This window comes from Podarcis raffonei, chromosome 11 (assembly GCF_027172205.1).
Source record: "Podarcis raffonei isolate rPodRaf1 chromosome 11, rPodRaf1.pri, whole genome shotgun sequence".
Lineage (NCBI taxonomy): Eukaryota > Metazoa > Chordata > Lepidosauria > Squamata > Lacertidae > Podarcis > Podarcis raffonei.
Genome location: NC_070612.1, coordinates 13,300,695 through 13,315,202, shown reverse-complemented (window position 1 = coordinate 13,315,202; position 14,508 = coordinate 13,300,695).

The window sequence follows — 14,508 nt, the reverse complement described above, 5'->3', positions numbered from 1 at the left end:
GGGGTAACCAGGCCCCGCTGCGTAATGCATGCTGATGTAATTGCAGACCAGGGAAAGAGACAGAGGCAGAGCTATACAGATCCGAGGCTGCTGCATTACACCACTGTCTCTCAGTAGGGATGGTGTAAACACTGGTAAAAGAGCTGATGGAGAGGCACTTGGCTGCAGAGGCCCAGAATAAACAGCCTGCATGTGGTTTCTGACGAAGCTGATGCATACTGTTAAGATGATTCCCCAAGCAGCGAGAGAACTTCCAGGGTAGTCCTGCAGGGAATCTGCTTGCTTTAGGGTGATGGAAACAGCACAGGAGACTTACGGGAGGGCTGTGTTTTCTGGCAATTTGCAGCTCTATGCACTGAGAAGGAAGGAGCAGTGGCCTGTGAAACAGCATCACTCTGCACCCAAAACCCTGATGCTCTTGCAGGTCACACCCATTTGATGTCCACACACACACACACACACACACACACACACACACACTGACAACCCAGCCTCTTTCAGACAGCTGCAAACCTCAGACGAACCCTCCCCCAATCTCTTGGGCTGCATAAATTGCATCTGGCAATTACTTATGTAGTCATTACTTGAGTATGTGGGGTTTGGCCAACCTTAATGGGTTACTGGAGAAACATCTTTCAGACATTAGTGCCCATTGAGGAAACTTCTGTAGCCATTAGTTAAATATATAAGACTGGAGGAAAAGTCACCTCCTTCTCCTCGCCTGACACAGCACAACGGCAGTCTTGTTACAAATGTTATGTGAGGCACCTGGTATAGGGACTTAATGGATCGTGCAAAGCAGTGGACCATTGGGAGAAAGGCATTCTTTACACACCTTCCTAGTTAGCTGTCGCTTTGCTCCATGCTGTTTTTCTAGAGAAAGAGGTGCTGGAACTCACCACGGATGCCTTCTTTGGTCTCTTATAATGGCAATGGCACCAGCCTGAGAGATGCCAGAACTGAGTTTTAACTTATGTTGATATTGTATTTCAATATTATTGTAGCTTGCCCTGGGACCTTATACTGAAGGGTGGCTAAGCTATCCAATAACGCTAATACAAATCATATACTTTGGCGACCTCATAAGAAGAGAAGACACCCTGGAAAAGACCCTGATGTTGGGAAAGATTGAGGGCACAAGGAGAAGGGGATGACAGAGGACAAGATGGTTGTACAGTGTTCTTGAAGCTACGAACCAAACTGCAGAAGGCAGTAGAAGACAGAAGTGCCTGGCATGCTCTGGTCCATGGGGTCACGAAGAGTCGGACACAACTAAACGACTAAACAACAACAACAACCTGTAACTGAATTGCATTTGCTCATTTCTAACTCTTTCCCCCCTTTCATCTCCCCATCCTTCTTCCCCTTCCTCTTGCAGAAAATGGTTCAGCTTTTTTTTTGGGAGACCCCAAAATTGTTGACCTTTGATGATTTTTCGATCCAGGACAAATCCCCCCCCCCCAGACATCAACTCCACCTTTGAAATCCCATCAATGCCATCCCTACAAAAACACCAGTGACAACCTCTTTAAAAATCATAAGCTTCTAGCCCTCTTGATAACCCAGGAAAAGTGCTCAGTCAGAAACCAGACCGGGGAACACTGCTGTTCCCTGTAGGGAAGAAGAAAATCTCCCTTCTGCACTGCTCCCATCCCTGAAATTTCCACCCATTTCCATTTCCTTCATTCCCACTGCATGGAACGGACAAAACAATGAACTAGAACATTGGAGAATTGCACACCCAATACCTTTATACACATTAGCATTCAAATGACAGGGGAAGCTTTCGTTGCCAAAAGATACATACACAGAAATAGGCAAGCCATCCATTTACTGCTGCAGGTGTTTTGATCCTAGCTAGACTTGGGCTGGTAATTTGCTAAATCTATTTTTGTCGCTGTTTTCTTTCTCTCTCCCCCCCCCCAAATAGGCTGCAGTTTGCTAGCAGAGACATCCTGAGCAGAATGTAACCTTTGTTTTCTTTCCTCTTTGGGAATTTTTTTTTAAAAGGCTCAGGAAGCTGAAGCCAAGGCAGGCAAGATAGATAAATAGTCTGAAAAGCGTGGGTAAACATATAGGGTGAATGACAGACAATATCCCCGGGCAAGTCATTTGCTGTAGCGTTACCTATTAAAGACAGTCTGGTAGTAACTTAGTAGTGGTAGACAGGGGTTGAGTTGGCCTGGGTTCCAATTAGCAGCCAAATATGGGAGGTTGACTCCTGCTTCCATTCCAAAGGTCAAGGGAAAAGCCATCTTGAATTAGGACAATAGCCCTTTCCATCCACACACCTGGAACCATTAAAATTCTCATTTGTTTTGACCAAACTCAAAACGTGGATCCACTGGCAGTTCATTCCTGTCTCCAAAAATGCAAGGCAAGTCAAATCCAAGGGGGGGGGGGAATGGAAGGACATGGAAGCCCATGAGCCACCACCCAGAAGATGCCAGGGAAGTCAGAACAGTTGTATAAAGTCAGGAATTGTTTCTCGTGCTGCCCCGAAGCAACAGCAAAACAACGTCTGCATGGATCCATGCACACACACATGCACACACATGTGCGCTCACACAGAATGATGGGATATCATCTACACTGACCTTTTTTAACATTACAGTGGTACCTCGGGTTACAGACACTTTAGGTTACAGACTCCGCTAACTCAAAAATAGTATCTCAGGTTAAGAAATTTGCTTCAGGATGAGAACAGAAATTGTGTGGTGGCAGCGGGAGGCCCCATTAGCTAAAGTGGTACCTCAGGTTAAGAACAGTTTCAGGTTAAGAACAGACCTCCAGAATGAATTAAGTTCTTAACCCGAGGTACTACTGTATTAGAACAATATTAGATCTATTGTTCTAAAACATCACAGGGCATACTGGTAAAATAAAGAAGTTCCTTACCTTGTTTCCTCTGTAACAATGCAGTTTCCCTTACTGCCGGTTCCTGATTGCTCTGCAGTGTCACATTTTAATAACACATTATTAGCATTACAAGCAAAATGCAATGTGTCCAAATACGTTATGGTAACCCTTCCTTAACATTATAAACAATGAGTGTAGATTCTCCCCATGACTCAGCCAAGAATGTAGCTTGCATAATAAAAACCACATGAAAACAACTGGAGTCACAAAACACTGGCTAAATGTGGACAAAGAAAGCTTTCCCTTTGCCTGCATAAGCCTGGTGGCACGAAAAGGTTTTTAGCAAAAGCCTAATAGTTATGAGGGCACATGCTGAATCTCTATCAGAAGAGCGTTCCACAAGATTGGGCCAATGACACTGGAGGCTTGATTTAGTGATGACATCAGGTGAGCCTCACCACTCATGGGACAAAGATGCTCCTGCAGATGATCTCAGTGACTAAGTTGGAATATAAGCTAAGGGTTCCCTAAGGTACCCTGGACCCCAGTTACTTGCCGTTTTGTAAGTTGATACAAAAACCTTGAACCTGGCTTGGTAGCAGATGGGCAGTGAGTCTCATCACTATAATCTCAGCAGAAATACAATACATCTCACCATGGTGGGGAAGACCTGTGTGTCTGCTCAGTTATTGCCCGGGTGCTGTTGGTGGGCAACTTCAAGGCCCCTCCTGCTTCCCGTTCTTAGGGTTCTTGTGTTCAAACCCGATTTGGACAGGGCAGCTCTTGAAATGAGAGACACCTTCAAAGAGAGGACTGTTCTCTGTAAAAGAAGGTGCATGGCCACCCTAGCAGGGGCTGGGATGTCAACGGGGCATAAAATCAAATGGAAATGTGAAAATGATGTAGAGGTGGTATATTACACCAGTGAAATTAGCTAAAATGTATAAAACGAGTAACAAATGTTGGAAATGTAAGGGAAAAGAAGGAACTTTTTATCATCTGTGGTGGGAATGTAAAAAAGTGAAAAGCTTCTGGGAAATGATATATAATGAGATGAAAAAGATGTTGAAATATACATTTGTAAAAAAAACCAGAAGCATTTTTACTTGGTATGGTAGGTGAAGATATTAGCAGACAAGATAATAAATTGTTTTTATATGCGATAACAGCGGCAAAAGTACTATGGGCACAGAAATGGAAGCAGGAAGAATTGCCGATGAAAGAAGAGTGGCAGATGAAATTAATGGACTATGCAGAATTAGATAAAATGACAGGAAGCATTCAAAACTGGCCGGATCAGAGGTTCTTAGAAGATTGGAGTAAATATACGAACTAATTGAAAATCAGCTGTAATCAATTGAATACGCTAGTAGGACTGCAAGAAGTTTTGTAAGGAGGACTATATGAAATATTGCAGGTAAAATTTATGAAAAGGTCTATTAGTTATGGATTTTTAAAAGTAATAGTGAAAATAATGAAATGCAAGTGATGAAGAATGAAAATCATTAGACGTAGTTGATGGAAGTCCTAAAAATATTGTATAAGATAAGATGTTATGTGGTGTTTGGAAAATGTATTTGCTATATATATATATATATATATATATATATATATATAATGGAAATATATATATATTTTTAACGATTGTCATCAACAAGAACAAGGAAGTGTTTGTGCCAAATGAGAATAAATGTCTCCGCTTATTTTCACCCAAAGCCCACGGAGAGCTTCATAAACATTATATTAATGGATGAGAACTGGGACTTCTGCCAAATGTGGGAATGTGGCCCCAACCCAACTCTTTCTCAAATTCCTCCTCTTCTTGTCTACATCGCTGCACACCCATTGAGCTATTCTGGGCTAAATTCAGAAATTGAATAAAAGACGTCTTTATAGACTCCAGTCACACTGCATGTCAAAATGAAGTCAGGAACATGGTAAACTTTAGATCTAATATTCTAATTTGTGCTGTCAACTGATTTCAGTCACACAAGTGGATTTGCCTGCAGATTTGATCATTAAATCAATCAATTATTCTCTGATCCTCAATTATTTGCTTCTTAATTAAAAAAATCATTTTAGCCTACTCCCCACTTTTAAAGGCTCAGTGCAAAGAAGGGAAATTTAAAAAGTTAAAACACATAAAAGTGAGAAGCAGCCTTTAGGGATAACGTTCAAGGATAAAACATAGTTCTGTGCAGTAAAATTCTCGGCAAATTGCTTTAAGATCAAAGTAATCACCGTAAGGCTAAAAGCCAATAGATAAACTTCACGGAATCCCATAACCAACTATCAGGGGTGGTTGGAGTTATTCTCCAAAATCATCTGAAGGGCCACAGCCCTGCTTGACTCAAAAGACAAATAAATAAATAAAATAATTTTGAAAAGCTGCAACAGGTGCTTATTTTGTCCTTGTCCAGTTCTAAAGGGCTTTTTAAAAAATATCCTCCAATAACCAATATTTATCCCCTATTTGTATGAGGAGTGATAAGGGCATGGTAAACCTCTTGCCTCCATCTGAAATAGCTTCAAATCTATAAAAAAAGGAAAAATTAAATGTGTAGAAGTGGCCAGCCCTAGTTTGGAAAATGCTGGGGGGAAATGTTCGGAATTACATACTTTGGGAGATTGGAACCTATTGTCATTCGGGCTGTTGTGGGATGGAAGCATTTGAGGGCAACCTGATCCTTTGCTAGCAAATTGTGAAATGGTATGACTTTTGCTTTGCAGAACAGGTTGTTGCTGTTTACCTGATTTATGACATGCAACCAATTAAAGCCTGGAGATTGGATCAAAAGAGCTCAACAAAAAACTAAAGGCGTGAGGAGAAATTATAAGCTAAAACTGTCATGTATATATACATATTGGATTTTCACCAGGTTTTTAAAGGCTGCAAGAGAGCACTTGTTTCAAAACACTTTCCATGCACCAAATCTGGATAGAAGGGCAGGCTTCATCCTGCAGTGGTTTCTTCCTTGGTGGTTGTTATGTACTGAGTTGAATAGGATCCAAAATGCAGCAGTCTGATTGGTCCTAGAACAATGCAGCAGTATGATTGGTCTGCAGGAGCCACCCAATCCAGCTCCAGATGGAAGTGAATCCACAACCTGATTGGCCTACAGGAGAATCCCGGAATTAGCTAATCACGTGCAGCCCATTGTGTAAATAATGTATATAAAGCAGATACTTTGGGGGAACTTTCATTCCTCCTCACCACTATGAGCTGAATAAAGAGCATGAAATCCACTCTTATAGAAGCACCTCACTATGCTAGCTTCCCTGGAGGTGACTCTCTGGTGGCAGGCAGGTCAGTGCTGTAGAAACGCAAGGGAAGGGTGCAGAATTGTCTCTGCCAGCATGTTTGCACTGCATCAACCTACCTGCTGCATTTGGCCCCCTATTCCTCCCACAGCAATTACCGACTTGCTGAGCTAATGTAGCAGCCCTGCCCCACCCCATCCAGCAAGCCACTTCTGGGGCTGACTCAACCCCTTGCTTAGTACAGTCCCATGTGGAGCAAAGCTTTAGGAGACAAGGAGTTAAGGAACAAGCTTGGAATGGCAGCGAGACAAAGCAAATCTCAGTCACAGAATCAAACTTGTATGCAACTGAGGAGCTGCTGAGTCACCAATGAGATAACAGTGGGCATCACCAGTGAAGATGCCAAGGCTGACTTTGTTGTTATTTAACCTTGGGGGACCTTAAGGCCATTTGTCACAAGGGGAAGTCTGAGAACCACTGGCTTTTAGATTGGATCTAATAGGGCAGGAATGCAGGATTAAAGGTGGAATGCAAAGCATTCCGCTGCCCGTTTTAAAGGGAACGACCCAGCTATGGAGATGATGGGATCTGCTTTTGTTTTGTTCCTGCTGCTTTTCCAGTATATCTGTTGTTCTGATCTTAACAGGCATATTATAAATAGAACCGAAACAACCACCTCCAGAATAAGCTGGTATGAATCCTTATGTAAGATTTTGTAGAAAATATTTGTAAGATTTTGGGATTTATTGGTGCTCATCATACTGCATGATATAGTGAGCACTGGGCATTCTTTTTGAGGACCACTGAGCAATTGCTCTAAGGCAGTGGTTCTCAACCTGTGGGTCCCCAGATGTTGTTGGACTACGACTCCCATCTTCCCTGAGCTCTGGCCTTGCTAGCTAGGGGTGATGGGAGTTGTAATTCAACAACATCTGGGGACCCACAGGTTGAGAAAGGCTGGACTATGGGGTTGCATGTCAGAGATGACACACACTGAGGGAGACCTTTGGCTCATCTATGTAGCTCAGTCCTATCTACACTGGCAGAGGTTCTCTGGGATTTCAGGCAGGAAAGTGTCTTCACAACAACACATGGTGATGGGAAGGATTGAACCTGGGACCTTCTGCATGCCAAGCAGGTGTTCTACCCATGTGTAACAAACCCCCTTCCCCCCGTATCACCATATCCTATAGCATCTCCGGCGGGCTAGGGCCAAAGGTGAGAGCTGTTTCCTAGTTCTGCTGGATCTCTCAGCGGCATTTGATACCATTGACCATAACATCCTTCTGGACCGTCTTGAGGGGCCGGGAGCTGGGGACACTGTCATACAGTGGTTTCGCTCCTTCCTCCTGGGCCGTGTTCAGAAAGTGGTGGTGGGGGATGAGTGTTCAGACCCCTGGGCTCTCACTTGTGGGGTGCCTCAGGGTTCCGTCCTCTCCCCCATGCTTTTTAATATCTATATGAAACGCTGGGAGAGATCAGCGTGGGTTTGGGCTGTATGCGGATGATACCCAGCTCTACCTCTCTTTGAAATCAGAAGCAGTGAAGGCGGTGAAGGTCCTGTGTGAGTGCCTGGAGGCGGCTGGAAGATGGATGGTGGCTAACAGATTGAGGTTGAATTCTGACTAGACAGAAGAACTGTTTTGGGAGGACAGGGGGAGGATGGGTGTGGGGGACTCTCTGGTCCTGAAGGGGGGAGCTGTGCCCCTGAAGGACCAGGTGCGCAGCCTGGGAGTTATTTTGGACTCACAGCTGTCCATGGAGGCACAGGTCAATTCTGTGTCCAGGGCAGCTGTCTACCAGCTCCATCTGGTGCGCAGGGTGAGACCCTACTTACCTGCAGACTGTCTTGCCAGAGTTGTGCATGCTCTAGTTATCTCCCGCTTGGACTACTGCAATGCGCTCTATGTGGGGCTACCTTTGAAGGTGACTCAAAAACTGCAATTAATCCAGAATGCGGCAGCTAAACTGGGGACTGGGAGTGGCCACCGAGACCATATAACACCGGTCCTGAGAGACCTGCATTGGCTCCCAGTACATTTTCAGGCCTCGGTCCTGTATACCTGAAGGAGTGTCTCCACCTCTATCGTTCAGTCCAGACAGAGGTCCAGCTCCAAGGGCCTTCTGGCGGTTCCCTCACTGTGAGAAGTGAGGTTGCAGGGAACCAGGCAGAGGGCCTTCTCAGTAGTGGCACCCGCCCTGTTGAATGCCCTCTCATCAGATGTCAAAGAAATAAGCAACTATCCTACTTTTAAAAGACACCTGAAGGCAGCTCTATTTAGGGAAGTTTTTAATGTGTAATGCTGTATTGTGTTTTTAATATTCGATTGGGAGAAACCCAGCCAGATGGGCAGGGTATAAATTATTATTATTATTATTATTATTATTATTATTATTATTATTATTATCATTATCATCATCATCATCTGTCATGTATTACCTAGTTGAGCTTCTTGCACTGCAGGGGGTTGGATTAGATGACCCTTGGGATCTCCTCCAACTCTACAATTCTTTAATTCTATGATTCTGACCTATTTTGCTGCCTGAGACCAGAGTACCAAGAATGGGAGAAATGCATTTACTCAAGCATTTGGTTAAGTTGACTGGATCTTTTGACACTCCCGGAGTGCTGGGATACAAATTTGATTCACTGTTGTTGTGATTTGATTTTCCATGTTGTTTTACTTTATTATATCTATATAAAGTGGTTACTCAGTTTTGGGATGTCTCTGTTGCCGAACATTTCAGTTTTCGAACACAGAAACCCCCCCCCCAAAAGTGAATGCCTCCATATTTGAACACACCTCAGAAGTCGAATGGCTTCCCCTGCATGTATCTGTTGTTTTTCACAATTTTCTCTATTGAATTGGCAGACCACCCTTTGCTCCTTGGTTTTCAAACGTTTCGGAAGTTGAACGGTCTTCCGGTATGGATTATGTTTGAAAATCAAGGTTCCACTGTATATCTATATAAGGTAAAGGACCCCTGGATGGTTAAGTCCAGGCAAAGGCGACTATGGGGTTGCTCATCTCGCTTTCAGGCCAAGGGAGCTGGCGTTTGTCCACAGACAGCTTTCTGGGTCGTGTGGCCAGCATGACTAAACAACGTGATGGAAGCCAGAGCGCAAGATAGATGATAGATAGATAGATAGATAGATAGATAGATAGATAGATAGATAGACAGATAGATAGATATAGACAGACAGACATGCTATATCCTACTCTGGGATTGATTTTAATGAAGAGCGGGTTATAAAATGACCAAACAAATGGAGTATTATTTTATTAAATTTCACAGTGAGTAGACCATATACAGCAAATATGATTTCATCCATCCCTTTATGCGCTTTTCGCGTACCTCAAAAATCAAGAGCCATCAAAGAAGCCTTTTGATTAACATGTGCATTCCAGAAGACCACAAACTTGATTCTGATTTGTGTATTTATTTCTAATATTTACATCCTGACTTCCCTTCAGGAGCAAACAGGTCTTGAAGCAGAGTGTTCTATATCACAAAACTATTCTGATGCTTATCGTGTTCAACGTCTAGAGTCTCTGTCAGGAAGGCGGCTTATTATTCCAACCTTACAATCTATACATTTTGATTAAAAGCAATTAAAGCCAAGCTTTGCAGTTGCCTCATCGAGGCAAAACTCTTGATTCCCTGCATTGCAGCCTAATTCAATGGGAACACACTTTGGGAAAGATTACTAATGTCTAAAAAAAATAAATTTCCTGGCAAGATCTGAGCCACCCACAGTCATTCCACAAGAAACATTGGAATAGATGTATATCTCTGCCATAGAACATTCTTGAGGAGTAATATGGAAGTAGACAATAACAGATGTGTCTTAAGAAGCAAACTTCCTTAGGTATCTTTCGTATTGCTGCTAAACAGGAAAAAAATACGATCCAACTCTTTTGCTCGTATACCATGCTGCCATCTAGTGTGAACAGAAGGTTATGATTTCATGTAGTTTAAATAACAGTAGGTGGCCAGTGGGGAGTTCCCCCAAAAGCTTCAAAGGATGAGCTTTCCTCAATACCAATGTGTGGGTTAAATTCCCCTTCTCACACCAGCTTTAGATGCCATTGTGATCAGGATAAACACACATCCAGCATGTTAAACCAGTATGTTGAATGCAAAGATGCTCTTAATGACACATGTATCATTATCTCAGTGAAGACCTTACTTGGAAAATCAATACAACCCAGGTGGTTAAGAAAGGCCAACACAGACTCCATCTCCTCAGAGTATTGTGAAAGAATGTCAATCAACATTTGATGTTCTCCTTCTACCAGTCCACAATAGAAAGTGTCCTTTCATACTGCATCGCAGTGGTTTGACATCAACTGATAGGAAGTGCCTACAGAGGGTGGTGAATACAGCACAAGATATTATGGGCTGTCCTGTGAATCCACTGGATGACATCGCAGAAGAACGTTGCCTCAGGAGAGTGAGGAAAATTCTCAGGGATGATTCATACCCTGGCCGGCACTTCCTTGATCTCATGCCCTCGGGCAGAAGATATAGAAGCATGATTAGTCACACCAACAGGGTAAAGAACAGCTTCTATCCGTGGGCTGTTAGGCTGCTGAATGAAAAGATAATAACAGGGCAACTGACTTTCGGGTTTAGTGTGTGTGTGTGTGTGTGTGTGTGTGTGTGTGTAAATGAGGGGAATTAAGACTAAGAAAGCTGAGTGGGGGGTGCTCATGTAATCTCACTGTATACAAGTTGTACACGTGACAATAAAGTATTTCAGTATGTAGTTTGGTTCTCAAGAGGAGAACATGCTACTGCTGTCAAGGGAATGGCGCCCCAAAAGGTCATAGACATATAAAATTGTAGGGTTGGAAGGGACCCCGAGGGTCAAATAGCCCAACCCCTGCAATACAAGAACCTCAATGAAAGCAACTGTGACAGATGGCCTTCCAACCTCTGCTTAAAAACCTCCAATAATGGAGAGCCCACAACCTCACGAGGGAGACTGTTCCACTGCCAGGCAGCTCTCACTGTCAGGAGGTCCTTCCTGATGTTTAGTCAGAATCTTCTTTCTTGTAACTTGAATCCATTTGTTCGAGTCCTACCCTCCAGAGCAGGAGAAAACAAGGAGAAAACAGCCCTTAAGATATTGGAAGATGGCAATCATATCTCCTCTTTCCCAGGCTAAACATACCTAGCTCCTTCAACCATTCCTCATAAAGATTTTTCCCCCCAGACCCTTGATCATCTTGGTTGCCCTCCTCTGCACACATTCTGCTTAAATTGTGGCGCCCAGAATAGGACACAGTATTCCAGGTGTGGTCTGACCAAGGCAGAATAGAGTGATACTATTACTTCCCTTGATCTGGACACTATACTTCTGTTGATGCAGCCTAGAAGAGCATTAGCTTTTTTGCTGCTGCATCACACTGACCACTCATGTTAAGCTTGTGGTCTGCTAAGACCCCTAGATCCTTTTTACATGTACTACTGGTAAGCCAGGTGTCCCACATTTTATACTTCTGCAGCTGGTTCTTCCTGCCTAAGTGCAGAATCTTACATTTTTCACTATTGAAATTCATTTTGTTAGTTTGGGCCCAGTTCTCCAATCTGTTCAGGTCATCCTGATTCTGTCCTCTGCTGCATTAGCTACTCCTCCCAGTTTGGTGTCATCTGCAAATTGGATGAGCATCCCCTCAATTCCTTCATCCAAGTTGTTTATAAAGACGTAGAACAACAATGGGCCCAGGAGAGATCCCTGCATTCTCCCCTTTAGAGGTAATCTGTGTCCTAGCCATAGCATCTGCAAGGACTATCTGTAACGCCTGAGGGCATGATTTATGCCAAATATTTTCCAACAATTTTATAAGGCCTAAGGCATATATGGGGAATCTCTGACCCTCCAGATGTTGCAGAACTACAACTCCCATCATCCCCAGAAAGCAGGGATGAGGAAAGTTGTAGTTCAGCAACAACTGGAGGGCCAAAGGTTCCCTTATAACTTCTTGTGCAAACAGAAATATTACAGTTGCACTGCACCATGGGACATGTAGTCCAAAAGTACAGTACGATTTAATCAAGTGATCATGCACAGAGACTTTGAAGTCGGGGGCGTCAATTATATACACCAACTCTTCCCCAAAGTCAATGTTAGATGATTTATAGAGGTGTTTGCACAGGGCCTAAAAAGTGGAGTTAACCCCAAACAATTAGAGGTTGACTACAATTCATGACAATGGAATTCACAGATGTATCCCTTGTATTTGCACTTGATGAGCTTAGTTTAAAATGGCTGCTTGTTTATTGCATTTTTATCTCACATTTCTTTCAGGGAACATTTGGTTATGTCACTCTGCAAAGTGTCATGTACACTGAGAGTGCTATATGTTAGCAAAATCATTTAAATAATGCAGACAGAGTTCAGGGAGAAAATAAATCCCGATAACACTTTACTGAGAAAACTGAACAAAACAGTATATCATTTTAGAAGAAACAAACAGACCCTGTACATAGCAGGAAGACATTAAACCAAACATACAGATGAAAAACCTCCCACAGAACTACACAGCCAATCAGAGCACATGCTACCTCACTCTGCTTGGTTGCTAAGCAACACCTCCCTCACCCTTGATTAGTGGACCAATGGATAACAGAATCACTCCTTAAGTAACAGACGGAATGATATCTGCTGTTGCACTTTTAACACTCTGTACATGAATCACAATCACAATATATTTCAATTTGGAAAGGTTCGGGTAAACATACCCCTGGAATCTCTGTCTCACCGAAAAATGTGGAAAGCTCTGAAATCTAAAGACCTTACATATCGATAGGGAAGCTCTGTTCCTCTGCATACAGTGGTACCTCAGGTTACATACGCTTCGGGTTACATACGCTTCAGGTTACAGACTCTGCTAACCCAGAAATAGTACCTCGGGTTAAGAACTTTGCTTCAGGATGAGAACAGAAATCGTGCTCCGGTGGTGCGGGGGCAGCGGGAGGACCCATTAGCTATAGTGGTACCTCAGGTTAAGAACAGTTTCAGGTTAAGAACGGACCTCCGGAATGAATTAAGTTCTTAACCCGAGGTACCACTGTATTGTGGACTACAACTCTCATCTTCCCTGACTGTTGGCCATTGCTGACTGGGTCTGATGGGAGTTGTAATCCCACCAGTCCCACAAGAGGGATTTTTCTGTGGCCTAAGAGAAACACAGGTTGCAAGTTACAGATAGGTAGCCGTGTTGGTCTGCCATAGTCAAAACAAAAAAAATTTTCCTTCCAGTAGCACCTTAAAGACCAACTAAGTTAGTTCTTGGTATGAGCTTTCGTGTGCATGCACACTTCTTCAGATACAGGTTGCAAGGTTTGTTGTTGTTGTTTTGTTTTGATTTTTATTGGGAGGTTCATCATAAGTTCTTGTGTTGCAACGAAGCCAGCTCCCTTTCAAATGCTGTGGCCACCACAACACACACCTCGTATGAGACCATGGGCTTTTTGAATGCTTACCCTTCTCCTACAAAGTACCACAGGGGGAGCACATCTTTGATCAGGCATACCATGGCTGACTCGGCAGTAGACTAATCTGCAGAAAGACCTTGGAGGGTGAGTATTTTAATGACCTCTTTCTGGGAAGAAGAGCCTGTTTTAAAGTTCTAAATGGCCCCATAAATGTAGTCAGGCATATATTTCCTTACTGATACTAGACAATAAAAACAGTGGGACGCTCAAGTACCTTGTGGGACACCCCACTGTGCTTATTACCCTATACTTCTCCACTAGCTACTAGAGCTTAAATTTTAATACTCATGTGTTTGTTTACCTTGCTCCCTCTCAGCTGTGGTGCTTCAATTTCTTTAGATCTTTTATTTCAATAACTGAATTCATTCTTACTTAGTCTTTTCCCTCATTGCATGAACCGATGGAGAAGGAAAACAGTATTCAGAGAAACTTGGGTGTGGGTGTGTGTTGTTGTTATTGTAAAGCAGTGTTCACTACCCGGGTGACATTCAGGATGCTTTGGACTTCAACATCCATCAATCTCAGCCAGAAGCCTGCTGGGGTTAATGGGAGTTGTAGACCAAGACTTCTAGAGGACATCAGCTTAGTGATCACTGCCATGGAAAATAAGGGTGACTGCCTCCTTTCTCTCCGTTCTCAATGCACATTTGAAGGACTGGGCAGTAGGAGGGTAGCTGCCTGACTTGAGGAGGTCCTCAGAGTAGCGCTGGTGAGTTTCTACATATTTGTCAGGGGCTGTGCTGAGGAGGGCTACAATGAGGAGGCATGGTGGAAGCCTCCTCCTCCCCCCGATCCTGAATCTCCCCATGAGCAGGAGGACTGTATAGATTTAGAATAGTGGTTTGCAGAGGGGCATATTTCAGAAAGCAGAAACTGGGAAAT